This window comes from Panthera leo, chromosome A3, assembly GCF_018350215.1.
Source record: "Panthera leo isolate Ple1 chromosome A3, P.leo_Ple1_pat1.1, whole genome shotgun sequence".
NCBI classification, from domain to species: Eukaryota; Metazoa; Chordata; class Mammalia; order Carnivora; family Felidae; genus Panthera; species Panthera leo.
The window spans coordinates 105,890,479-105,917,887 of NC_056681.1; the positions used below are offsets into that span (position 1 = coordinate 105,890,479).

Sequence of the window (27,409 nt, forward strand, 5' to 3'; positions counted from 1 at the left end):
GTTGGACATTTAACTGACTGAACCATCCAGGTGCCCGATATCCTATACTGTCTAAATAGAAAATCCCACTGGTAAGATGGCTACATTTTTTCCTTAAATTTCTTCAAATTAAATATTTTGAAATGTTTTAAATAGGTAATCTCCTTCCTAAATGTCACTGGTGAATTTCAGATTCAAAGGAGATACTAAAGAACTATACAAATTTGTACTGTCTTCTTGCTGCACAAATACCATAATAACTTGGAGTCTGGTCTATGTTCACTTGACATGAGGAGAATTCTATTTCCAGTTTAATTCACCTGAAGGTACTATTTTCTTTTCTTTTTTTAAAATTGAGCTATAACTGACATATTAGTAATGATTTAGTATTTGTAAGAAGGTACTATTTTCTAAGAAAGCAGTTATAAGTTCTTATGAGTTTTCTTCTTAATTATTATTATGATTTACTTATTCTATGATTTTACTTCAATGCAATAAATACAAATCTATTATTTAACAGGATTGACAAGCTAATGTCCATCTGTGAGTTGATCTTCTGTTAATAATTTATTAATATTTTTATTTATTTATTTATTTATTTATTTATTTATTTATTTAAAATATAATTTGTCAAATTGGCTAACATACAGTGTGTAAAGTGTGCTCTTGGTTTTTGGGGTAGATTCCCAGTGGTCCATCACTTACATACAACACCCAGTGTTCATCCCAACAAGTGCCCTCCTCAATGCCCATCACCCATTTTCCCCTCTCCTTCACTCCCATCCACCCTCAGTTTGTTCTCTGTATTGAAGAGTCTCTTATGGTTTGCCTCCCTCCCTCTCTGTTTGTAACTATTTTGTTCCCCTTCCCTTCTCCCATGGTCTTCTGTTAAGTTCCTCAAGATCCAAGTATGAGTGAAAACATATGATATCTGTCCTTCTCTGACTGATTTATTTCACTCAGCATAATACCTTCCAGTTCCATCCACGTTGCTGCAAATGGCAGGATTTCATTCTTTCTCATTGCCAAGTAGTATTCCATTATATATAAACCACATCTTCTTTCATTCATCCATTCATTAATTGATGGACATTTAGCCTCTTTCCATAATTTGGCTATTGTTGAAAACACTGCTGTAAACATTGGGTGCATGTGCCCCTATGCATCAGCACTCCTGTATCCCTTGGGTAAATTCCTAGCAGCACTATTTCTGGGTCATAGGGTAGTTCTATTTTTAATTTTTTGAGGAACCTCCACACTATTTTCCAGAGTGGCTGCACCAGTTTGCAATCCTACCAACAGTGCACGAGGGTTCCCGTTTCTCCACATCCTCGCCAGCATCTGTAGTTTCCTGAGTTGTTAATTTTAGCCACTCTGACTGGTGTGAGGTAGTATCTCAATGTGGTTTTGATTTGTATTTCCCTGATGATGAGTGATGGTGAGCATAATTTTCATAGGCTTGATTGGTGCAGATGGTTCAAAAATTAATCCAGTCTCTAGGGAAGAAATACTATTAACTTTGGTTGCACATGGCAGAATAAAACTCTTAATATTCACAAAAAGAAAAAGACATGATTAGAATGAATGCTTTCTTTCAAAAGTCATGAGTCACTATGGACAGGGCTAGGGCTGATTCTTATTTTAGGATGAAGTAACCTTGGGTCCCTCCCTTTTCTCTTAGCAGCACGCCTGTTGTTTCTGGTTTTCTAGCGCCTTGAAAGAATTCAGTCAGCTGAAATTTGGGGTGTGAAGCTTTGGGCCATTTACTTCAGGGTCAATGCTTTGTTATCGTGTGGCAATAGGACTGGAGAGTACAGGGAGAGATTCAGCCTGAGAGAATTGGAATAAGGGACAGAGAACTGACAACATGTCCCCAGCATCTGAGATCTTAGGGTTAATGAGCAATGCCATCAATTAAGCAGGGGAGAAACAGGGACCAGAGAAAGCACTTTTGCAAGAATATCTTGCTTCTCAAACATTAAAAAAAATACCTGGCAGAAGAAGCCAACAGGAGCTTATAATTCTTCATAGGAAAAAGGAATGTGGTCCCATGAGGGAGGGAGAAGGGCATGGAGAAAAGAACTAAACATTTTTTTCCTTTTGATTTGGGCCCTATAACTTCTTGCCAGTGACCAACGCCATATCTTTCAGGGCCAGCCTAGGGATAGTGTGTGTGTGTGTGTGTGTGTGTGTGTGTGTGTGTGTGTGTGTGTGTAAGGAAAGCTGAGGAATATAAATTCCCCTTTTCCCACCTATGATGCAATTGCCCCAACAATTGCCCCAAAGACTAGCATCTTTGCCAAGTGCTTCATATTCCCTTACCAAAATCAAAGCCCTTTAGTCCACAATGTATTCCATAAAATATTTAAAATGAAAGTAGGTCTGGGCAAGTTGACACAAGAGAGTGAAAGATCTTGACTCAGAGCATAAACATGCATAGGCTTTTTTAAGGGAAAAGGAGTAGAAAGGATTGTCCAGACATAAAGAGTTTGCCTAGGGTCTGCAGGTTAATCTACAGAGGATCCCCATTAACATTTCTGTTGCTCAGAAGGAAAATTACAGTCAAGAATGTAAAAGCAATCTGATCTTGCCAATTCTGTCTCCCTGGTAGAACCAGAGACCGCCATTTTGCAAAAAAGACAATACTAGTTTTGCTAAGACATACTAACATGTTTGCTTCCAAAAAAAAAAAATCTTATAATGGAGAAGAAGATAAAATCTAGCAACATTAGCTTGTGTTTTATGAAATACATCCTTAGGCAACTGAAGTGGCCTTGTCAAGTCAATTTTCTCATGGAGAATGCAAAGCCTAGAACAGGCAAATCACTTGCCCTTGTGTTCCAGGAGAGGCTACGCTGAGAGCATTGGAAGCTGAAGTCAAGCTCTGCAGAAATCTCCTTGAGGCCAGGTTGGCTCCTCATGAATCTCTTCTGCTTCCCTTGGCCTCTTTGTAGTCCTTTTCTTATATGACTTAGCCCTCTGTCTGTACTGGTCTCTGCCACTGGATGCGTAGGTTTGACTATATGAAAATTGCACATTTAGAATTCTTTAGCTATTTAACCTCTGTCCAACATGACCTTGGGCAAACTTCTGTTTTCAGTAAATTGAAGACAAGATTAGTTCTTACAGTAAAACAATGACCGCGATCCCCCAATTCTCTTTCTAAATAAAATGACCGTATCTCTTTATTTTTTGACGTATAAAATGTTATTAATAAGCTATAAAAAGCCTTCTTTGTCATCACTCTTCAAAATATGTACTTCATCTATGAGGCGTTGTTTCACAGACTTGTTTTTCTTGGTACTGGGCTGGATTTTATCAGGTGTGTAGCCTTATCTCCTCACCTGCTAGTCCCCTTTCAGGTAAGGAATTCGTTCCCTCTGATCATGACACTACTGGCTGCTTACTGAGTGTCACGCATTGTGGTAAGACCGTCGACACATACCATCTCATTTAATTCATCCCAGAATTGTACAGGGATGAGGACAACAGCACTTGGAGTTGTAAATTCATTTCTTAGCCAAATTGAAACAGGTAGTAGATGGTGGAATTAAGTCTTTAAATACTATATTGTAAGATTCAATTTTCAGTGGACCATTTGACTATATTGATTATTCTTACAATTTCCTAACTTCTGCTTATTATCATAATACCAGCCAGTTGAAAATTTAACTTTAAAATGTATTAAGAGGACTAGAGTGTGAGAAATGAAGTACATACTTCCATGAAATGTGTCTCTATTTGAATGAAAAATAAATACATGGATTTGTACCTCTTAATCCCTTTTATCTGGTAAGAGGTATACACTTCCAATTATAAAATAAACCACAGGGATGAAAAGTACAACACAAAATACAGTCAATAATATTATAATAATTTTGTATGGGGACAGATGGTAACTACACTTACCGTGGTGAGCATATCATAATGTATGTAATTGTTAAATCACTGTTGTACAATTGAAGCTAATATAATACATGCAACCTCTTTTTTGATTAAAATTTTTAAAAATGGAAAAAATAAACATTAAAAAAATTAGAAAAAAAATAGAAGACCCCATCACTCCAAAGAATGTGCTCGTCAGCCACTATACTTCTTGCTTCTACAACAATCCTGAAAGTTGTCATATAGGTTAGGCTTGACTCGTGACTTCATGGCAGTCTAGGGCAGCTCATTCTCTCTTTGAGTGTGAGAATTGTCTTCCACATCTTGCACTGATGCTGGTGGCCCTTAACCTCTGTCCACTGGCCCTAATTGTCTCTATGGGGACTTTCTCTTTTCCTTATCCATTGTCAATGTCCAGAGTGGCACAGAGGGATGAAGCTGGAAAAAATAACATCAACCTAGTGCTTAGCAACAGACACAAATCATCACTAACAATCTTCAAAGTGCTTTTTGACTGCAGCAAAATGTCAGTTTCAAAGTACACTGTGGGGCTTAATTTTATTTCTCTTGCTAAAAAGTTGGGGCCTTTTATACTCATTTTCATTTTTCAATAAGAAGTCACTGGATTTCCTGCCTAGATCTGGAAAGACCTAATAAGCTATGCATGTGTGCGTGTGTGTGTGTATTTATGTGCACAATTGAAGGTGTGGGAATAAGCCAAATTCCAATTTGAGAGTGGCTTCTTTCATATAACACACAGGGTCACATGTTGACCTCCCCAGTATCTTGTATTTTGCTTTTAGATTGTGTTTTTATCTTAATGGTGCAGCCTATTAACTTGAAGAGAATGCTTACAATGGATTCTACCTAGTATATTGTCTTTATTATATTTTACTAATTATTTTCCACATGGAGAATATTTTTTTCAACTACATTATGAAACTCAAGGTTTTAGGCCTTAGTCTCTTCTCTCATGCTGATTTTATTCTGTGTTCCTTTTAGCTTTCACTGTTGAGTAAACACGTACAGAGTATAGTTCGCCTTTGCATTCAGTTTCATGACTAGTTGAGAACTTTGATGACAGTGGATCATTTGCGATGATTTATGCCAACAGTGAAACACTCTTGAACCTGTTATTTACTATAAATTTTAATGTATCTACAAAACTGTTGTCTGCTTTTTCAAATAAGCCATCATGCTCAATATATAATTTCCCCAGGTGCCTTCTCTCTTAAAAGGCTGCCTGAAAAATACCTTTGTAATGAGCCAAATACAGCAGAAAAAATTTTTTTCACTTGAGATTAGAGACTGAACGATGTTCATTTACCAAAATAAAATATTTCATTTCTTTTACATTTAGTATGTAACATTCAAAGCTTAATGTCTTTTTGAGGTAAAATTTAAATACAGAGAAATGAACAGAACTTCAGTGTATGATTCATTCTGGTAAATGTATACGCCAATGTGACCACCGTGAAAATCAAGGTGCTAAATATTTGTCACTCCAGAAAATTCCCTTGTTCTCATTTCCAGTTAATTCCTATACCCATAGGCAACCACTGCTCTGAATTCTTTTGAACTGCATGTAAATGGAATTATATAAAGCATACTCTATGTCTGGCTTCTCTTGCTGAATATAAAGTTTTAAGATTCACTTACATTTTTATGTGAGTCAGGAGCTAATTTAAAAAATTTGATTAGTATTTCATCATAAAAATATACCACCATTTGTTTATCTAGTCTCCTGTTGATGGACATTTGGATTGTTTCAGTTTTTGGTTATTATGTACAGAGCTGTTTGAACAAGTCTTTTTGTGGACATATGCACATCTTTTTTTGTGGACATAGTTTTTCATTTCTCTTAGGTAAATACATAGATGTGGAACTGCTATTGTAAAGTAGGTGAATACTTAGCTCTATAAGCAACTGCTAAACTTAACTTTAAAATAAACTGACAAACCTAATGCCTTTTTAGCAAATGTTTTATTTATTTTTGAGAGGGGTGAGGGGCACAGAGGATCTGAAGTGGGCTCTGTGCTGACAGCTAAGAGACTGATGTGGGGCTCAAACTCACAAACCACGAGATCATGACCTGAGCTGAAGTTGGATGCTTAACCCACTGAGCCACCCAAGCACTCCTTTAATGACTTTTTATTCTGTAATAACATGAGAACTGTGTAGCTGCATTGAACAGCCAGACTTTGATGTAGCATTTTTTCTTAATAGCTTCTGATATGAGTTTTAAAAATACATTTAATTTAATTGATGTATTATTCCAAATAGACTTAAATTTTAATTCAAATTCAGGGTAAAAAAAAACCCTATAAATATCTTTTGATGTGTCTGTGTAATATATTGCGTCCCTACAGAGCATACTTCTGGTTAAGACAAGTCTGAAGGATGTTGTTCTAGGTCCCATTATTCAACTATTCAGCGACATTTAACACAGATTTTTTTTGTGTATCCACTATGTGCCAGACCTTTGGGATATAACAATTAAAACAAATACACAACGATCTCTATGGTAGTGAAGCTGTTGGTACCCATATTTCTTTGGCTTATCTTTGGGGTCTCAGAGGCAGTGCTCATATATGCTAATGTCTTCCTGCATCTATTTGCCAGAGGATATTCTCTAGCCACCGAAGCAAGCTTGGATGTGGGTAATCCAGACATGCTGTAGAGTTAGAGCCCAGGAGTGATCTTCAACCAGCAAAGTATGGAATGATTCTGAAGCACACCTACCCAGTCTTTCTGAGGGTCCCCTGTAGGGTGGCACTTGTCCCTCCAGCGGTATCCTGCTTAGTATCGTACACTGTATTGGCTTCCTTCTTTTTCCTTTTTCATTATCAGTTATCACAGTGCTTTCTGGCATTGCCTTTCAAATGAACTACTCGCAGCCACATCTTTATTTCAGGGTCTGCTTGAAACAAACTAAGGTTACAGTCTGGTGGGGAAGATATTAATAATAGATAAAAAGGGAAATAATGCAGTAATTTCAAGATGGTAAGTGCTATGGAGGGAGAAAAGAGCAAGGTAAAGAGTATTTGGAGCAATAGGTGTGGATTTGCAATTTCATATTGGGCAGTCTGGGTGGGCTTCATTGAGAAGTGGCATTTTTTTTTTTGTTGTTTGTTTTTTTTCAATATATGAAATTTATTGTCAAATTGGTTTCCATACAACACCCAGTGCTCATCCCAAAAGGTGCCCTCCTCAATACCCATCACCCACCCTCCTCTCCCTCCCACTCCCCATCAACCCTCAGTTTGTTCTCAGTTTTTAAGAGTCTCTTATGCTTTGGCTCTCTCCCACTCTAACCTCTTTTTTTTTTTTTCCTTCCCCTCCCCCATGGGTCCTGTTACGTTTCTCAGGATCCACATAAAAGTGAAACCATATGGTATCTGTCTTTCTCTGTATGGCTTATTTCATTTAGCATCACACTCTCCAGTTCCATCCACGTTGCTACAAAGGGCTATATTTCATTCTTTCTCATTGCCATGTAGTACTCCATTGTGTATATAAACCACAATTTCTTTATCCATTCATCAGTTGATGGACATTTAGGCTCTTTCCATAATTTGGCTATTGTTGAGAGTGCTGCTATAAACATTGGGGTACAAGTGCCCCTATGCATCAGCACTCCTGTATCCCTTGGGGAAATTCCTAGCAGTGCTATTGCTGGGTCATAGGGTAGGTCTATTTTTAATTTTTTGAGGAACCTCCACACTGCTTTCCAGAGCGGCTGCACCAATTTGCATTCCCACCAACAGTGCAAGAGGGTTCCCGTTTCTCCACATCCTCGCCAGCATCTATAGTCTCCTGATTTGTTCATTTTGGCCACTCTGACTGGCGTGAGGTGATATCTGAGTGTGGTTTTGATTTGTATTTCCCTGATGAGGAGCGACGTTGAGCATCTTTTCATGTGCCTGTTGGCCATCCGGATGTCTTCTTTAGAGAAGTGTCTATTCATGTTTTCTGCCCATTTCTTCACTGGGTTATTTGTTTTTCAGGTGTGGAGTTTGGTGAGCTCTTTATAGATTTTGGATACTAGCCCTTTGTCCAATATGTCATTTGCAAATATCTTTTCCCATTCCGTTGGTTGCCTTTTAGTTTTGTTGGTTGTTTCCTTTGCTGTGCAGAAGCTTTTTATCTTCATAAGGTCCCAGTAATTCATTTTTGCTTTTAATTCCCTTGCCTTTGGGGATGTGCCGAGTAAGAGATTGCTACGGCTGAGGTCAGAGAGGTCTTTTCCTGCTTTCTCCTCTAGGGTTTTGATGGTTTCCTGTCTCACATTCAGGTCCTTTATCCATTTTGAGTTTATTTTTGTGAATGGTATGAGAAAGTGGTCTAGTTTCAACCTTCTGCATGTTGGTGTCCAGTTCTCCCAGCACCATTTGTTAAAGAGACTGTCTTTTTTCCATTGGATGTTCTTTCCTGCTTTGTCAAAGATTAGTTGGCCATACGTTTGTGGGTCTAGTTCTGGGGTTTCTATTCTATTCCACTGGTCTATGTGTCTGTTTTTGTGCCAGAGAAGTGGCATTTGAACAAAGACTAAGGAAGTGACAAATTTAACCATATGGTTGTCTGGGGGAGGAGCATTCCAGCTGGAGGTACCAGTCTGTCTGTAGACTAAGGGGGAGAATGTGCTTGGTATGTTTGAGGAACAGCAGAGACCACAGCATGGCTGGACAAGCCACATGGAAATTAGTAGTATAAGTGGTTTAAAGGGTAGTGGAACCAATTCACATTAGGCCATTATGTGCATTTTGGTTTTTACTTTGACTGAAATGGGGAGCCACAGGAGGGTTTTGTGAAGAGGAGTGACCTGATTGGCTGCAAGTTTTACAAAGAGTGGTGGGGCTGCCACGGTGGAAATGGAGTTTGGCTTTAACCATCCACTAAGATATACATTTCCTGGAAATGGGATTGTTGGTCAGGAGTAAGGTGACTGATATTTTGAAGGTATTGCCAGGTTGTTCCCTTTGGTAGTCCCATCTGTGACAGATCAAAGGCCTACTAAAAATCTTCTGGCAGTAACTATTCTATTTTTGAAGATCTGAAAATTTGTTTATTTTACCCTTGCTCTTGAAGATAGTTTCACTGAGTATAGAATTATACTTTGGCAATTAGTTTCTCTTAGTATTTTAAGGGCATTATCCAGCTGTCTTTTGGATGTCATCGTAGTTTGTAGAAGTCAGCTGATAGACTAAATTGTTGTTTCTTTATAGATGATGTGACTTTTTGGCTACTTTTTTTCTTTAATTGAAGTATAGTTGACACACAATGTTACATCAGTTTCAGGTGTTCAATATAGTGATGAGACACAGCATGTTATGCTGTGCTCACAGCAAGTGTACGTACTATCTGTCATAGTACGATGCTATTACAATACCGTTGACTATATTCCTTAATATGTGCCTTTTTTTACAGTTTACTTATTTATTTTGAGAGGGAGTGTGAGCAGGGGAGGGGAAGAGAGAGAGGGAGAGAGACAGAATTCTAAGCAGGTTCTGTGCTTTCAGCACATAGACTGACATAAGGCTTAATCATGACCTGCGCTGAAACCAAGAGTCAGATGCTTAACTCACTGAGCCACCCAAGTGCCCCCCTAATATGTGTCTTTTATTCCTGTGACTTATTCACCGCATAACTGGAAGCCTATAGCTTCCATTCCCCTTCGCTCATTTTGGCAATTCCCCACCCCCTTCCCATTTTGGCAACCGTCAGTTTGTTCTCTGTATTTATGGGTCTGTTTCTGCTTTCTGTTTGTTTATTCATTTTTTTTTTTATATTCCACATGTAAGTGAAGTCATATGGCATTTGTCTTTATCTGACTTGTTTTATTTAGGATAATACCCTCTAGGTCCATCCATGTTGTCGCAAATGGCAAGATCGTATCCTTTTTTATGGCTGAGTAATATTACATTGGGTGTGTGTGTGTTTGTATCTTCTTTATCCATTTATCTATATATAAATGGGCACGGTTTGCTTCCATATCATGGCTATTATAATTAATGCTGCAATAAGCATAGGGGTGCATATATCTTTTGGAATTAGTGTTTTCATTTTCCTTAGGTAAATACCTGGTAGTGGAATTTCTGTATCATACGATATTTTTAGTTTTAGTTTTTTGAGGAACCTCCATACTGTTTTCCACAGTGTCTGCACCAATTTTATTCCCACCAACAGTGCACGAGGGTTCCTTTTTCTCCACATCCTCACCAACACTTGTCGCTTCTTGTGTTTTGATTCTAGCTCTTTGGTTATGTTCTATTTCTCTTTTTTGTCCTTGATGTTATGCAGTTTCACATGTCATGGGTACGCATGGATTTCTTTTTCTTCAACTTGACATTATAGTGTTTCTAGAACTTGAGGGATGCTTTCTTTAAGTAATTCAGAAGATGAGAGCCAATATTTCTGTGAAGTTTACCTCTTTCTCTCTTCTCTGTGGAAAATTTTCTGGAGCCGTAATACTCATCTTATTCTCCATATCACTTTACCTCTATTTCACATTTTCCATGAAGAAATTTCTTGAGGACAGTACTGTTAATATGTTTAGTTCTATCGTTATCTTACTTGCTCTCAATTCATTTGTGTTGGTCACGTAGGCTAGGTTATGTAGCAGAAACACTTAACTCTTCAACTCTTAATGGCTTTAAATATGAAGTTTATTTCACATTCATACAAATTGCTCTGAGGGTCCAGTGTTTCTAAAAAACAGCTCCCTTCCACACTAGGATCCAGGAATCCAGTCTGCTTACATTTTGTGGCTTTACTATTTCAAAATGGGGTTTCAAAGCTTGCCATGGCAGGGGAAGAGAGAGTGTGGAGAACTTATGCCTATTTTTAAGTGCTTCAGACCGGAAGGGACAGATATGACTTCTGCTGCTAGCTCATTAACCAGAAATAGTCACATTGGCTACAACTGAATTTCAGAGGAGACTGGAAAATGTAAAGGAACACATGGAATAATCAGTGAATAATAATGATCTCTGCAAAACTCTAAGTTTTAAATTTCTACTTCTGCATTAACTTACAGTGCTTTTTGCCATATAAACATAATAGCAAAAGCTATATGTACAGCTTAATAAATGATAAGAAATTCTTCAATGTAACCACCACCCTGATTAAAAACCTTATCAGCACTCCAAAGCATACCATTTGCCTCTCTTCATCACAATATTTCTACCCCCAAAGATAACTACTATCCTGACTTATATAATAACCATTTCCTTATTATTCTTTACGGCTTTCCATTTATAAGTGCATCCTTAGATAATTTAGTTTGTTTTTGCTTGTTTGGGACTTCCTATATACTGTGTGTGTGTGTGTGTGTGTGTGTGTGTGTGTGTATTTATGTCATGAGATTCATCTGTGTTCTTGCATATATTTGTAGTTTGTTCCTTCCATTTGTCAGCTACAGATGGACATTTAGTCTTCAGGGTTTTTTTTTTTTTTTGTATTTTAAATAATGCTGCCATAACCATTATTGTATAGCATGTATTATATACATGAATACAAAGAATACTCTTTCTTGAATATTCATACATTAATGGAATTAAATAAGGTAGGGGGTATTTTCCATTCTAATAGATAATGCCAAACTTTTCCAACGTTGTGTATCAGTTTATTCTCTCACCTGTTATATATGAGATTGAGATTCCCCTTGCTCAGGGAATTAAAAGCAAAAATGAATTACTGGGACCTTATGAAGATAAAAAGCTTCTGCACAGCAAAGGAAACAACCAACAAAACTAAAAGGCAACCAACGGAATGGGAAAAGATATTTGCAAATGACATATTGGACAAAGGGCTAGTATCCAAAATCTATAAAGAGCTCACCAAACTCCACACCTGAAAAACAAATAACCCAGTGAAGAAATGGGCAGAAAACATGAATAGACACTTCTCTAAAGAAGACATCCGGATGGCCAACAGGCACATGAAAAGATGCTCAACGTCGCTCCTCATCAGGGAAATACAAATCAAAGCCACACTCAGATATCACCTCACGCCAGTCAGAGTGGCCAAAATGAACAAATCAGGAGACTATAGATGCTGGAGGGGATGTGGAGAAACGGGAACCCTCTTGCACTGTTGGTGGGAATGCAAATTGGTGCAGCCGCTCTGGAAAGCAGTGTGGAGGTTCCTCAGAAAATTAAAAATAGACCTACCCTATGACCCAGCAATAGCATTGCTAGGAATTTCCCCAAGGGATACAGGAGTGCTGATGCATAGGGGCACTTGTACCCCAATGTTTATAGCAGCACTCTCAACAATAGCCAAATTATGGAAAGAGCCTAAATGTCCATCAACTGATGAATGGATAAAGAAATTGTGGTTTATATACACAATGGAGTGCTATGTGGCAATGAGAAAGAATGAAATATGGCCCTTTGTAGCAACATGGATGGAACTGGAGAGTGTGATGCTAAGTGAAATAAGCCGTACAGAGAAAGACAGATACCATATGGTTTCACTCTTATGTGGATCCTGAGAAACTTAACAGAAACCCATGGGGGAGGGGAAGGAAGAAAAAAAAAAAAGAGGTTAGAGTGGAAGAGAGCCAAAGCATAAGGGACTGTTAAAAACTGAGAACAAACTGAGGGTTGATGGGGGGTGGGAGGGAGGGGAGAGTGGGTGATGGGTATTGAGGAGGGCACCTTTTGGGATGAGCACTGGGTGTTGTATGGAAACCAATTTGACAATAAACTTCATATACTGAAAAAAAAAGAGATTCCCCTTGCTCTACATACTTGCCAAACTTGGCATTGTCAGACTTTTGAAAATTTTCCAGTGTATTTTAATGTGTAATGCAGTTTTTCCTCTGATTTTACTTTTTACTTTCCTGAGTGAACACCTTTTGATGTGTTAATTGGCTATTTGTGTTTCTTTCTTTTTCTTTTTCTTCCTCTTCTTTTTTTTTAAACTAGATTGTCTTTTTTATTGATTTCTAGCAGTTTTAAAACAATTTAAAATCCTTTCTACATATATCTTCTATGTGACTTTTCTTAAATATTTAAACAGTAAACATACATGTAAATCTTTACTTGACACTTCTAATATCTGCCATCTAAGTGGATCTGCTCTTGTTATTTCTACTGACTCTTGCTTATGGTGTGTTGATTCCTTGTGTGTTTTCAATTTTTTGGATTGTGAATTCATGTTCCTTGAAGTTCATCTGTGAACATTGTTTCCAGTTTTGGTTTTAAGGTGCTCTCTTCCAGAGTACTCAAATTTGCCTCTGGTTGGTGTCAAGGCCTAATTCAAGACCACTTTAAATTATTGGCTAAGGCTTATGGGGAGCCACAGAAGCAAGTAGTATGATTTCAGTTCATTTCAATTGAGATTAGGCTTCTGGTTAAGAATTTTCAGAAGAGATGGTCATTCCTCCTCATCCCAGAGCTAACAGAAATAGAATAGGCAGATGTCTGTATCTTCTCCCTGTGCATTGTGGAATCTTTTAAAAATTTCAGTTCATTATTCCACTAAGATGTCAGCTCTCAGGGATTTAATTTGTTTTCTGAGAGTCTGATCCAACTTCCCATTTGGTTTAGTCCCTAGGTTTATCCCTGTTCTTTAGTCACACAGCCTGGTAAGCATGAAGCTGTACGCCTCTCGGGATCAGCAGATGTTCCCATGACAGACACTGACATCAGCGTTTTGTTCTCTCTCTGGATTCTGCTCGTCATTTCTGGCCTCTCAGGATTGCTCTCAATATCTTGTCAGTTCTTTTATGCAGTTACAGAGACTTTTTTTCTGCCTTCCCCCCTCTCCCCCCCTCCACTGAATCCAGCTTTTTAAAGCATTCTTTTCTATAAAGATTTTGCATGATATCTTATGACTTATATGGTGGAATAAGAAGTGAAGTATCTTCTTTTTCTTAAATAAGCCATAGAACAGATACCATTATCAAATGCCACTCTCCCTTGTTTCATGTTTTGTTTTGAATGGGTTGGGAACTGTTGGTGTTAATCCTAACAGATTAGAAATGTGCATGAGTGGGCCATATGGGTAAGAAGGGAAAATATTTGAAAACTAATAAAAGACAATGAGGAAAACTGCTAGAGAGGATGCCCTCGTATTGCACTGTTTCCTCTTAAATGTTGATAAGAGGAACTAAGAAGGGAATTGCTATTGACACTGATTTCTCAAACTGCCTATTTAAATCCAATGATGAAGAAATTAAGATAGAATTCATTTTCTTTAGAAATAGTGCATTTAACATATTATTTAAGGTCAATGTAACAAATAATAAAACGTACAAAATTGTCCTACAGACACTGTTGACTAACATAAATATTGACTTGGGGTATTAGGGGTCGCCAATCAATATAATTTAACACCACATTGCAATCATTGGTCTCAGAAACTTTTATTATTGATGCAAAATTACCAGTTTTGATTTTTGAAATGTTTTCAGCCAGCAGTTGAAATTTATTCTTATTTTTTAAAAATGCTTATAAGTAAAATTCTTTACACATTTTTTAATTTGAGCAAAATCATATCAGGAGAGATTATTATCAACAATTATGAAGCACGTTTTTGAATTTCTAGATGCAACTGCTGAAAGATGGTTATGACATTGTAATTTTAATTTTCCTTTTACTAATTTCTATTGTCTAAAATATATAATTAAATTTTTTTTAATGTTTATTATTTGAGAAAGAGACAGAGAGCAAGCAGGGGAGGGGCAGAGAGAGAGGGAGACACAGAATCGGAAGCAGGCTCCAGGCTCTGAGCTGCCAGCACAGAGCCCGACGCCGGGCTCGAACCCACAGAGCGCAAGATCATGACCTGAGCTGAAGTCGGGTGCCCAAACCGACTGAGCCACCCAGGCTCCCCTAAAATATATAATTTAGATATCTATCATGCAATATATGTGATTTTAAGAAACAATTTTTCACAAGTAGAAGGTTAGTGTATAAGCCACTATTACATAATTCTACTTTCACTGGCAGGTTAAAAGTGATTAGGTTTGAAGCTTAATAGCAAATAATCTTTTATTAAAGAAGAATGAATTTTATTTTAGTGTATTTTAATAATACCCTTTTCAGTTCCTCATGCACAAAATCAAATATTAAAACATTTACATTGTAATTTAAGTTTAATCTGTAAAACATGCCTATAGTATTGTTAAATTTGTTTATATATGTACTGTAACTATTGTTTTTGGCTGGAGTGTTCTATGACCAAATAATTATGCAGTGTTGACTTGAGCACATTATTTTATAGATTTTATGGGTAGCACTGTTCTTTAAAGAATTTTTTTTCCTATTAAGAAGTTGAGTTAAAAGTGAATGCTAATATTTATTTTATAATAGCCAAGACAGTAAAACTTTCTCTTTAGTGAGTTTTATAATGAAACTGTAAGTTTTCTAATACTAGTTTATATTACTTCATCCAGAGCAAAATGTTTTAGAAGTAGAATTTATATAACTGGTGGAAGGGGTGTTGACTGGCATTTTACTTTCCACAGACTATTGAGCGAGGAGAACATCTACTGTTTAAATGTTGTTTAATCTCGACTTCTCTCCCCCTATAAATCCATTAAACAGCATTCCCTTGTGGCATAAAAGTTTTCCAGTAACCATTTGCCCCCTTTTTTTTTTTTTTAGAAATAACACCTTCCTGGCCCAAGTTGTAGATGTGCATACAGCCACACAACTAGACCATCTTTCCCAGCCTCTGTAACAACCAGATGTGGGTACAGTCATCTTTTAGCCACAGAAGTGTAAATGGAAGTTATGTGTGCAACATTCTGTCCTATTCTCTGTAAAGAAAATTTACTGCCCTTCATATTCTCTTCTTTCTCTTCTGACACTCTGGAACATGCAAATAAGATGTTGTAGACCCAGTTCCAGTCATGCCGAATGGGGTAGCATCCTAAAGGACAACAAAACAGGAGAGAAGGACGTAGGTTCGTGGAGACCTCATGGGCTGAATTTGCCTTCTACCTACCAGTCCTGTGCTGGGACCACCCACAAATCTAGACTTAAGAAAGAAAGGAACTTCTTTCTTAACAGAGCTGAGTGAGCCACTATACTTTTGACATTCTTATAAATATAGCTGGTTAGTCTCTATCCTTACTAACACATCTAAAAAGAAGCTAATACAACTTCCATATCTGTGCTAGCCATCTGCCCTATAGCCACTCCTAGTGTGAATGAACAACTGAATTTTTAGTTGTATTTAATTTTAATTTGTTTACACTTAAATAACACATGTAGCTATTGGGTACCATAATGGACAATACAGCTCTAAACTTTTAGACATTATATACACATTAAGGGGCGCCTGGATGGCTCAGTCAGTTAAGCATCTGACTCTTGATTTTGACTCAGGTCATGATCTCACGGTTCATGGGCTCAAGCCCCACGTTGGGCTCCACGCTGGCAATGTGGAGCCTACTTAGGATTCTCTCTCTTCCGCTGTCTCTGCCCCCACCTCTTTCTCCCAAAATAAATAAATAAACTTAAAACAACTTATACATTTATCAGGTTAAAAGTTTACAGAAAAAACCACATTGATTAAAAAACTATTTAATCAAGTTCTCCTAGTAACTAAAATTAAAAGCTTATATATCATGTTCTTAAAACATTTGAATACCTTAAAGATCAGGAAGAAGACATAAACATTGCCAAAAATCTAAGACTTAATGAATTACAGAGGCATTGATTTTTATGAGGTTCAGTTTACTGCTTTATTAGCTTAGAACATATTATAGTTGTCAGGTCTTCCTTCCTGGGGTTAGAATCCTACCTTGAACTTTCCAAGGTTATAGGTTTTTGAATTGCCAAGCATCTGACACTGAATTATTAGCTATTCGAGTCCAGCTGCAGTTTCCCAATCTGAGGTGACTTGCTTTGGGCTGGGCCCCTTTTTAACAGGAATAAAGCTATTATATCAAGGGGGACTTTAAAAATTTGTTATATGCCTTTTTTTGGTAGGCTTTAGTTGTTTGGAACTTGACATTTTTATCCAAATGGTATGTCCTTTATGTTCCCTTTAGACAATGTTATATACACAAATTTTACATATTGTCCTGAAATTGTTATATTTTGACCTCCTTTGCAAGTATCACTGGAAAATTATGCATAATACATGTTAACACCTTATTTTAATTAGTAAGGCCATCAAGGTTGCATCTCCCAGGAGACAAGGGATGAAACCTGCATAAAATCATCTCTTTTTTAGGTATTTGGCTAATCCATCATCTTGGAACACAGTTAGGCTGTATATGACCAGTGATGTTGAGTAACTTTGGGTCATCTTTCTACTTGGTCACTGGAAATGCCCACTAGTGGGGAATCTTTCCTGCTCTTGGAGTAGTTTCTGCTGTTAATTGGAGACTTTGACTTACTCCAATTTTTTCAATCTCTCCTATTTACACAGGATGAGGATAGTATGTCTGCATATGATATATATTTAATAAACAGGATACTTACCTTTGTTAGCATATCGCTCCAAATTACAATTGATACAAAGTGATTCTGTTTTGTTAGGATCACTTTTCTTCTGTTGTTTTACATTAATTTTCTTAAAAAAATATAATGGACATTTAATCATTCAATTTGTGTCAACTGACTAGTTATTCTTCACTTTTGGATATTTGAATGATTGCAGTTGGCCAATGAGAGTTCCTGTGAGCTGTCTCTTTAGTCTCCCCAAATCACATACATTTTGAAAGTACTCTTAATTTTTAACCACAACAAGGTGTTGCATTTCCTTCATGAAAATTTACTTGGAATTGGTTACCTTCCAAGTTTCCTTGTCTTTTGGCTGTAAGGAAGTGTGTATGAATGTTGATGAGCAAACATTTTGAGTTGAGTTACTTCATGGTAGAAATGCAAAAAAAAAAAAAAAAAATTGTCCTTAAGTCCTTGGGTTCACATTGATTTTTTTTCTTTTACCAACTAGTGTTATTAAGTCATTAAAACTCTATGCCTAATATAAACTTTATTTTCTTTATAACGTGCCTTTTAGATTTTTGGCTTCTTGCTTGAGCTTTCAGTACTCTCTTCTTACTCAAAACTTTTGTCTCATCCATCACCATTTTGAAGCGAGGTGGGGAGAAAGGGATCTAACTTGAGGAATCAGAATTTTTGAACTGGCAAGGGCTTTAGAGATCATTAGTGTGTCCCTGTCATTCTACAGATAAAAAATTGAATACTCAAACATAGTGGACAACTTATCCTAAGTTGTATGTATGTGTGTATATGTATGTGTATACACACATATATACCTTTTCTTAAATTGTTAAAAAAATATGAGTCGTACCCTGCTGGAGCTGGGGTTTGGTGGCTTCCCTGTAAGTGTCTTGAGATCCCTAGACAAATTTGGAGATGGATCAGATGTCGTGGGTCTGGGTTAGGACTGATGCTCTCTTCCTGAGAGATTGCTCTGAGGTTACACCTGAAGGTAGGAATTAAGTTAGGCCTCTCTCAGATCAACCTCAATCTAGAAACTGAAGGGTTTGTCAAGACACTCCATACTTAGAATTGGAAAATGCAGCAGGGACAATTCAAGTCTCAGGTCACTCTGAGCTCATACAATCCGTGTGTCTGCCATAACTGCTCTGCATTTTAATAAATTTTTGAGATAAATGATATGCCTTATGACTGAATTCTAGCATGAAAAACTAGGTAAAACAATAGATAATCTTGGAAATCATCAATATCATCTAATTCTTTTTCCTTATATACAGAACAGAAAGCAAATCTGGTTTAAGTTTTATACAACATTCAATTATTGTGACATCAGAATTCATCATCAACAGTTGTTCTATTTCTTTTCAAAGTTTATTTATTTTTGAGAGAGAGAGAGAGAGAGAGCAGGATGGGGGCAGAGAGAAAGATGATGACAGAAGATCCAAAGTGGGCTCTGTGCTGACAACAGAGAGCCCAATGTGGAGCTCAAACTACGAATCGTGAGATCGTGACCTGAGCCGAAGTCTGACGCTTAACTGACTGAGCCACCCAGGCGTCCCAATGTGTTCTAACTACTTAAAAAGTTACAATAAAAATAAACAACAATGTACTTTAATTAGATATAAAATATTTTCAGATTAAAGTATTTTTGGATTATTAGTTAAAACTTTCTACATAATATTTTAAGCCATTTTAATTTCAAGTAGATGTCAGTGTGCTCTATGCATTAAAAACACATTTTGTAATTTTGCTACACAGAGAAAGCTGAGGGGTGAACATCCATTAGCATTACCATCTTATAACTAATAAGATACATGTAACATAAAAATCTAAAATTGTGAGACTGTTATCCCCCATTTCAGTAGAAGAATTTTCTTTGATTGTGCTTTCTTACATTTGTTTCTTTGGATCTTTTTTTTGGAAAGGCTACATAACTAAGAACACAAGGTTTAAGAACAAATTATTTGTTATTGGGCTAAAATACTTTTGTTTGCTTATATTAGAATTTAACACTTTAGATAACTATGAAATACGATAACATAATCTTAGTGAAATTAGACCATGATCTTTCTATGATGAATGACAAAGTCAATATGTTTTGTACAAGCAATTTTACACATACATGTATATAAATATTTATGTATAATATATAATATATAGTAGTCAACCCTATTATAACAAAATATAACAAGAGTCAATCCTATTACTTTAAAAGCTACATTCTTAAAGAACAAAGATGAGAAATTAAAGCTTTCCTTTAGAAAATGTCTTAAAAAGCTGTCACCAAGTCAAGGAAGTAATTTGATAAAGACAGCAGTCAACTAGAAATAGAAACTGCTGTTTAGCCCCTGGAATAAAGCCCTGGAAACAGACAGCTACATAGCTACATTTTATAGACTGTACTGGGCTATTAGCTTTATTGTTCAGAGCATATTGATTTATGAAAAAGAATCAGCAACCTTAACTATTTCTTGGAAGAAATGAACAATTACTTTATATTAAAACTTAAGAAAAAATTACACAGTTCATTTAAATTCATGGTACTGCCTAGGTAATTTTCATTATACCAATTTGCAAATATAATAACTCATCCCTGAAATCCCCTCGTCTGGCACTTTTCTCTCCTTAGCAAAACCTAATAGGGCAGAATTTCAGTAAAGTCTCATGTTATAATGATTTCTCTTCTCTTACTTGGGGAAGATTTTTTTCTTAACCTACTTTAAAGCAGTCAGGAAAATAAATGATTAAAGCACATCTCATGATGCAGTGTCCTTAGTTTTGTAGCATAAGTTGCTTTCTTAATACAAAATATTCATTGTAAACTCATTGTGAGGGGAGATATGTATGAAGATGGCACACCATAACTCAAATGTGTGAAGAAAACCATATATCTTATTTTATTTTATAACTGATCTCATTTGTCCTCAAGCCCTTCATCTCACAAAGGGAAAGGAAAACTTAATTTGTCAATTAAAGTAATTCCATTATTCTCCAGTCAAAGTTAATTTTTTTTAAATGTACTTTATTTTATTTTTTAAATGTTTGTTTATTTATTTTGAGAGAGAGACAGAGAGAGAGAGAGAGAGAGACAGAGAGAGAGAGAGAGAGAGAGAGAGAGACAGAGAGAGAGAGAATCCCAAGTAGGCTCTGTGCTGTAACAGAACCTGATGCAAGGCTCAGTCCCATGAACCATGAGATCATGACCTGAGCTGAAATCAAGAGTCGGATGCTTAACTGACTGAGCCACCCTGCTGTCCTGAAACTAATTTTTTAAAGAGGAAATTGACAAATACTTCAAGTCTTTTCTGTTCTTATTTCGGGAAATGGAGAAGAACCCATTCCCACATGGTGTTGAATGAGAGCCCGATGCATATTTATTGTTCTTCCATTGAGGCATTTATCTTAATGGTGTCTGGGCAACAAAGTCTCTTGTCATTGCTATCTTTCATCTGCTCATGTCTGGTGTGATTTTTGTTTTTTATTTTTTGTTTTTGTTTGTTTTGTTTTGTTTTGTTTTGGTATGGTCAAGATACAATGGTAGCCCCTTTTCTTGTCTCAAGTCTTGCTGGCAATAGTTTCCTTGATTCTGGTTTGAGACTCCAATTTGCTCATTTTCTTAGATAGTCTCTCCTATAAACATTCTACTGCAGAATCCCTTGTTTTCTTCCTGCAATAATCTTATTAGTGAGCTCACCAGCTGGAATCCTCAGCTACTCTTCACATCTTCTCTAGAACCTGCTGGGAGTTCTGCATTCTCTACATACCTGACATAGATCAAAACACAGGATCCTGACTCTCCTATATTTCCTCTCCTATATTTCCACAGCCTTCTTCAAGGTGGTCTCCTTCTAGAGTCCCAAATGTAAATGATGGCACAAACCTTTTTTTAATTTCTCTGGCATTTTTGGACATTTTGTATCACTTTTCCTTTGATTTAGCCCTGGTGCTGAGGGTACCTTGGGAACAAATCAGGACATGGGAGGACACTGATGAGTAGACTCTTTTCTCTTTCTCTCTCTATTTGGCTCCTTTTCCCTTGGTCAAAAAAGGGATTTATTCTTTCTCTTCTTTTCTCATCAAGATTTCTTTCAGTCAAATCCTTCTATTTTCTTAGCTGGATTTGCCCTCCTAATGGGGGGGGGGGGGCAGAAAATGGTTAAAGATTGCTAAGAAAGAAACCAAAAGGGAAAATATATTTGTAGATATTTTAAAATATCCTCATTATATTCTTCTTCATAATACCCCTGGAATTTTGTATAATGCTATCTTTATTTTAGAAATAAAAAGAGAAATTAAGAGAAATTAAGGACAGTCAGGACTATACAAGCCTGAAACTTAGGTTTTTCCCTGCTTTAGAAACACATCATTCAGTGCTATTTATCACCACTCCTACATTGTGTGTGAAGTTTTGAGAATATTAACAAGAATAAGACATTGGCCCCTGTCCTTCTAGTTAGGCAGATAAAATTGATGTGTTGTTGATTAAAAATGGCATGTGAGCGTTCAATGAATCAACACTGCCATAATTCATAGGTAGAGTGATTGATTCAGACTGGGCTGGTGAAAGAGCATTTCATGAGAGTGCAAAATGTAAGCTACACTTAGAAGTATGGATAGGATAATGGAGGGTAATGAAGTAATGGGGTAATGGAGGAGGATGATAGTCTAAGGGAAAGACACGACTGTAAGAGTGGAGGAGGAGGATAAAACTTTTGTTTGAGAAAGAGATAATTCATTTCCTTAGTCAATCATTTATGTAAGAAGTGCTAGGGAAATGAGACTGAACCAGAAGTTTGGGGGTGTTATATCTTGAGACATGGCTCAGTTTGCCGTGATTAACAGGGCACTTAGGAAAAGTTAGGACTTGGAACTAAAGGTTGCCAGTACATAGGAACTCAATACAAGTCCCAAGAGAAACTGGTGGTCAGGTCACAAGGTTCCAAAGAGTGTGGAAACTGATTGTTGTTTAACAAGGCTGCGGTGGTGTAGATAAATATGGAAGGAAGCCAGGGATCTTTAAGTGTGAGTAGAACTTAGAGGCTGTGATACTTGAAGACCAGAAGGCTGCACGGAGAATTTCTTAGGGATGGAAAGGCTCCAGTCCAAAGAATGGCTCCAGTCTTGACAGTAGCAAGAAGGAAGGGCCCCCATCCTTGATAGCATCACCAGGATAATGACACAGGCCTGAGGAGCAGCAAAGGTCATTTATGCTCTCTGGGAATCTCATCCAATCTCAGCGTTTATTGATGACATGCACATGTATGGGACTTGCTCATGGCAGCACAGTTTATTGGAAAGAACGGAGTTTGAAGTCAGACCAACCTGGAATTCTGTAATGTAACTGTCGGCTCAGTTACATTATCGGCTCCTTGGATGATCTTGGGACATTAACCTTAATATCCATTGAAACGTCTCTTAAAGGGAGATTAAATGTCATAACTAAAGAGTCATGTTGACAGTTGTTGGTAGAGGAGGTAATATATGTAGACTCTCCAGTGTATAACACAAAGTAAGTATTAATTTTTCTCCCACTTACTGATACAAGTTTCTTATTCTCAAATGCTTAGAGTCTCCTTCACTGGATGCCCGCACAGCACCTCAGATAAATGCCTGCTGTTGAATTCATTATCTCCACTCCCAAGCCTGCTTTTCTTTCTCTTTCCTATTTGCATTTATAGCACTACCATGCTCCCATTGTAAGCCTTTAACCCAGAGGCTATAAAGGATACATACCCAGGATTGGGGTGAGGTTAGGGATGTGAATTGTGCAACAGCAAGGTTGGAGCCAGTCTTTATTGAAATTTTTGATATTTTCTGGCACAGTCACTGTGGAAAACAGTAGGGAGGTTCCTCAAAAAATTAAAAATAGAATTATTATATGATCCAGTAATTCTACTACTGGGTGTTTACCTAAAGAATAAAAACAACATGAATTCAAAAAGATAATAGGCACCCCTGTTTATTGCAGCATTATTTACAATCGCCAAATTATGGGAGCAGCCCAAGTGTCCATCCACAGATGAATAGATAAAGGAGAGGTGGTGGATATACACAATGGAATACTACTCAGCCATAAAAAAGAATGAATATTACTCAGCCATATAAAAGAAAGAATGTGTATGGATGCAGAGGGTATAATGCTAAGGGAAATCAGTCAGTCAGAGAAAGACAAATACCATATGATTTCGCTTATATACAGAATTTAAGAAATAAAACAAACAGACAAAGGAAAAATGGGACAAACCAAAAAATAGACTCTTAACTGTTAAGAACAAATGGATGGTTACCAGAGAGGATGTGGGTGGGGAGATGGGGGAAATAGGTGAAAGGGATTAAGACTACACTTATTGGGATGAGCATAGAGTAATGTATAGAATTGCTGAATCATTATATTGTACACCTGAAACTAATATAGCACTATATGTTGACTACACTGGAATTAAAATAATAAATAAATAAATAAATAAATAAATAAATAAAGGAGGTGAATTTTATGGTATGTAAATTATACCTCATAAAGCTGTTTAATGTGTATAAAAAAGGAATTTTTGCTACTTTCTTGATGCATTTTTTGGCAATAAATTTTACTTAAAAATCGTTGCATTAAATATTATTTATGTTGATTATTGAAGTTTTGGTGCCTCTTTAAATGTGCATGAGGTGAGTGCTTCTCTTGCCTCACCCTACTCTTGGCGCTGAAATGATGCTCTACCTGCAGATATATTGTGTTTATTTTGCATATTGTTCTTTAAAATTTGAATTAGTGTGTCCACATTTAAAAATGAAGAGTTATCAGATAAGCATCCAGATTTATGGCTTTTTTGGAAAGATTCTAAAACCTGGCACCACTCGATCTGTATTTCCTTCACCAGCAGTCAGATAGAGAAGAATAAATAGTAGCTACTTTCTGCAGAGGGGCCAGGAACTCTCCAGTGGGCCACAGTTCCCACCTTTCTCTCCTGTTTGTATCTGTATGTTCTTTTTTATTTCTTTTAAGTTTATTTATTTTGAGATAGACAGAGAGGGAGGGAGGGAGAGAGGGAGAGAGAGAGAGAAAGAGAGAGAGAGACAGCGTGAGTGGGGGAAGGGCAGAGAGAGAGGGAGAGAGATGGAATCCCAAGACTCTACTCTGAGCACGAAGGCGCATGTGGGGCTTGATCCCATGACTGTGCTGTCATGACCTGAGCCAAAATCAAGCGTCAGATGCTTAACTGACTGAGTCACCCAGATGCCCCTGTACCTGTATGTTCTTATACTTTACCTTTGTGCCCCATCTTTTTCTTCTCTCATTCCTTATTCTTTTCCTTCCTTCCTTCCTTCCTTCCTTCCTTCCTTCCAGACTGATCATTTCATTTTCCATTATTTTTTAAGTTACTCTTCTATCCTTTTCCTGGTCAGCTCTTCTCCATGTTCTGCTGCTCTATATCTATAGGATCAAAGAAAAATAGAACTGAAAGGTAATTCAATCTCTTCACCTTATGTAGAGGAAAGAATGATGAAATATAAGAAGGTTGAGACTTTTCAAAGATCGTGTAATTAATAAATGAAACAAATTATACCCAAGCCCATGTCTTTGAAGATAAACTTTACTACTTGTACCCCCTTGTTAATATTTTTTAAAAGCCCCTTATCTCTTCTTCCTCAACCCTGAAAATCTAACAATCACCGAACCCTTGTTATGGTAGATTTTATTTAGAGTAAAATCATAATGTTTAGGGTTCTGTCTTTTGCCCCCGATGCAACAGTTTTGTCTAAAAATGCTTGGATACTATGGACACAGCAGACTAAGAGCCCCAGGGACAACTGGGTGTGTTTTTGCTGTGATAAATGACAAAAGAGAGAAAAAGAGGTGGTAAGAGGATCTGCATGACTCTGGGTGGCTTTTGCCTCTAGGAAAGTCAAACCAGTTTCCTGGATTGAAACCAGGTCACATCTTTGCTTCCCACTCCTGTTTTCTTTTTTGAGATAACAGTTGAGAAAATTATTCCATAGGACCTGGAGTGTTTTCTTTTTCTTGTCATGGGTCTCAGTTGGGATAGTATTAAACTGGGTACTTAGTACACCGCCATCTTAGTCAGGGTGACTGAGGCATATGAGAGGATAAAAAAATGAAAAGTGATGTGCGCAATGACAGGTTCTTGAAAGCCTCTTACATTAACACTGTGTGAAGGTGAAGATCAGACTTCTAATAGTTGTAGCCCGTTTGTATTAAGTCAGAATTTGTTAACAGGGCTCAAAATCCAGGGCAGAGTGTGACTTCTCTAGCTTACCAAGAATTTGTGAAGGAGGGTATGATGGTCTTTATCAGTTATTCAAACACTAATCTAGGTATTGGTGTGAGGGTGTTTTATAGATATGATGAAAGTCCATAATCACTTGGCTTTAAGTAAGGGAAATTATCATAGATAATTTGTGTAGGTCTGATTCAATCAGTCGAAAGGCCTTAAGAAGAGAGCTGACTCCTAATAAGACAAAATTTCCCTATGGATAGCAACTTCAGTATTTCCTGAGAGTTCCAGCCTGTCTTTCCTGATGGCCTGCTGTTTGAGTTTCCCACTTTTCCAGACAGTACCCACAATTGTGTGAGCCAACTTCTTGGAATAACTGTCTCCTTATATGTCTCCTACTGGTCTGTTCCACTGCTTGAACCCTGACAAAGTAGGGAAAGAGAGGTATCTGAAGGGTTTTGTTCTGTGTATAGCATTGGCACCTTGAAGATGATAGAGCTGAGTACTGGGGTGGGAAATATGAACATGTTTAGATGCCAAATCTGAGTCCTTATGCTTTTATAAAATCAGTGAAATGTTTCTAATTTGGAGGAAGTGGTTCATACTGACTAGTGATATTGAAATAAAATTTGATAGGGTGATAAGCATGTCTTATGTTCCAACTATACAGAATGATGTAGATATTATAGTTTTTAGGCTTCCACAACTGAAGTTCCTTAACTTCAAGCTCATTTTCCAGTTCTGGATGTCAAGGACAAAATGTCAAGGAATTACACATTTGAGAGATCAGACGTAGAGATTGGTGGGTTTCACTGCCCTTACCCCAGAGGTCTCATTTCGAATACAAGAAGTGCATCTGTGAAACATTAATATTATTTAGTCCTAATTGTCAAGGCCTTTCTCAACAAAATGTTTCCTTTCTCTAGCCTCCTGCTTTCTTTCCAGGTCCCAGTCTTTGATCACATTTCTTTTACAGAGAGACATCTCAATGTGCATCTTCCAGAGGGAAGAATGTTACAGAGCAAGGCTTAGGGCTTTAACCCAGGAAAACTAATGGTATGTAAGCTGTATGTTCCCTGCTTTTTGGCATAGTTGAATTAACAGAGTTAATCTACATGACTCATATATAACTTCAGAATTTTAGCAGAATGGCATCTAGAAAGAAACTATAGATAAAGGATATTGAGATCAAAATCTTAAAACTTAACCATTAAAATGTATAGAAAATGTGCCAAAATAATGAGAAAGATTGCTGACAATTTATTAACAAATGAATTAACCTCATATTTTATCAGAGGTCTTCTTCTGTGAGCCTCTTTTAAACTATGTTGTATGTAGAGCTAGAGTTCTGAATCTTTTGTAATATCTCTTAGAAATGTTTATAAAGAGCTATCAATCATATCTCTAAGGTCAGTGCTTTCTATTATGATTTTTCAGAAAGTACCACTCAATCTTTTATTCAATAATTTTATATTTCTATAGTGAATATGATTTTTCTGGACAATAGTTATGTCAATAAGTCAGCTTTTAGGGCCTTAATATAATTTCAAGTCAGAAAAAACATAACATTTCAGATAGGATCAAATTCAGTTATATATAACAGAAAATCCAAAGCAGCAGAGGTTTAAATAAAATAGAAATTTCTTTCTTTCTCCAGTGAAAGATAGCTGGAGGCATGATGGCCACTCTTCCATCATCAGGGAGCCAGCAACTTCTGTGTTTTGGCTCCACCACCTTGGAATATGGCTTCCACTTTTATTGCATCTTTTAAGATGACTGCAGATATGCTGGTCATCATGTTCGTGTTCTAAGCAACACAGAAGAATGGAGAAGGACAAAAGGGGGGGAATTACCAGCTCAGTCAGAGCCCCTTAAGAAACCTCCATGGAA

General features: G+C 37.0%; 1 long non-coding RNA gene across 1 annotated transcript; it reads left to right on the forward strand.

Moving 5' to 3' along the window:
• On the forward strand, positions 1-27,409 carry LOC122215104. Its single transcript, XR_006200239.1, has 4 exons — positions 1-71; positions 172-305; positions 26,496-26,575; positions 27,177-27,409. It is a non-coding gene; the product is annotated as an uncharacterized LOC122215104 (long non-coding RNA).